Below are 2,268 nucleotides of genomic sequence, written 5' to 3' on the forward strand. Positions count from 1 at the left end.
TTATTCAACTGTGTATGCAGCTGAATATCAGAGTGTGTTTGACTGTCAGTGTCCCAGCAGCTGCATGGGTCATTTTCATCCCGGATGTTGTATCTTCTGCAGTACTCTATAGTATTTTTATTGTCATTTTGTCTAATGTGAACTGTTGTCAGGATGATGTGTGGTGGAAACGAGTCCAAGACAAATTTCTCTCAGGGGACAATAAAGTTGATTCTTATCTTATCTCTCCACTGAGTGTCCTTGAATGTCATCAGCCCGGTGTAAACCCTGTGTAAACCCGGTGTAAACCCGGTGTAAACCCGGTGTAAACCCAGTGTAAACCCGCACACATGCACTTGCTGATAAATGTTGTGTCCAGTTGCCGAGCGCCTGAGCCTCCGTGTGCTGTGACCCACATGACACACAGAGCGAGCAGTGAACTAGAACCCCTGCTACCTGAGCCGCACGCACTAACGCTCATAATCCCCCGTCCTGACCCCCTGCTGAGAGGCCCCCACCACGTCCACGTGACCCCCACGGGCCACGGCACCCAACACCAAACAGGAAGCAGTGAAGCACTAAACTGAAGAAATGTCATCATCAGTTATCATCTGGACCGAGCCACATTTTCATCGAAATGCTACAACTTAAACTATATTTCCCTGTTTTTTGTGTTTTGTATTGTTTGTTTTGTAATGATTATTATTATTAAGGGTTTTATGTAGCTGTAAAGTGCGTATTTGACCTTTCCCTGGTGGGTTAGCATATTCGTTTTTATTAGGGTTTCTGGTAGGTTTTTCCTCTGCCGATGGAACCATCGTGGTTACACATACAGTCCATTCAGAAAACCTACCACAAACCCCCAAAATAACAAATCCTGTAGGCCACTATAATGGAAAATAAAGGCAGTATGCAAACCACCCATACAACCACTGGGTCAATGAGGGCTCACATACACACTCTAATGTCAACTTTATTTTGCATAAAAAGTAACTTCCTATGGGGAAAAAAGTTGATATTCGTGTGTATGTGACCTTTAGTGACCCAGAGCTGTGTGAGTGCCCAGCATGCCCCTGGACTTTCCATCCCGAGAGTCTGACCTTCAAATAAAAGAAAAGCAGAGACGCTTGTACCAGACTGTGGGCTCGTTTCTTTACTTCAGTCACAGGTCCTCTGTAAGCCGTTATGGAGTTATAGCTTCCTGGACTTACAAGCACATGTTTGTGTCGAAGGACCCACCACATTACGTATTGTGTTTGAAATGTTGAGTCTGAACTCAAATTCATTTATTTCATCAAAACATTTAGCTAAATTAATGTCCAATTAACCATTGGCTGAGACATAAACAGTGCCCACATGACCTCGGGCTGGACACCGTTAAATGCAAAAAGTTTAGGTATTTATTTATTTGGTCGGGACAGTGCATTTTAATGAACACACATGGGATACATGCATGTAAACGTGCCACGCTGGACTGTAAGGCTACTTTGCATCTGTTGCCCCACACTCTCAAACACACTTTCATTCATCCTGGCATATTGTACATGTTTTTAGTGGTGTGGAAACCGCAGTACCCGGAGGAAACCTACACAGACACAGGGAGAACATGCAAACTCCACACAGATGGCCCCATCCAGGTGGGAATCGAACAGTGCTAACCACTGCTGTGGCGCCCAGAGCCTACGGATATCGAAAGATGACAGGAAAAACAGAAAAGAAAAAAATCTATCTTTAGATGTTTTGATGCTGTTGGTCCAGAGACAGCATTAAAGGAAGTGACTTTCAGCTAAACTCGGAAAAAAAAGAAGGGTTGGCCCCATTTCCTCTAGTTTGTTTTGCATATTTTTCCCCATTTTTCTCATTTTTATAAAAAAAAAAAAGTCCCATTTCCCCCATATTATTCCCCATTTTTCACACATTCCTCTTGACACTGGAGATGAACCCCATATTGTAAATGTACAGATCTTCAAACATTATTGTTGATTTTTGCAGTGGATGACAAATATTTGAGTATAGGTATCGTAAAAAATATCATTAAAGCACTGGTATCTGGAAAAAAAACGTGACAACCAACACTATGGAGACCATAAACAAACCCCACCGTCTCCCAGACACAGCCGACCTCCTGCAGAGAGAGGCCGGGGGGGACACCAGGACTGTTGTCATGTTTGTGTATGGGACGGGCGCCCATGAGGGACAAAAGAATAAGATCAATGAAAAGTCTTTAATTCAGTTTGATGAATAATAAGTTACAGCTCTGTGTTTGTTTTATCTCAAAATCACGATCAC

This window comes from Gobius niger (assembly GCF_951799975.1).
Source record: "Gobius niger genome assembly, chromosome: 24".
NCBI classification, from domain to species: Eukaryota; Metazoa; Chordata; class Actinopteri; order Gobiiformes; family Gobiidae; genus Gobius; species Gobius niger.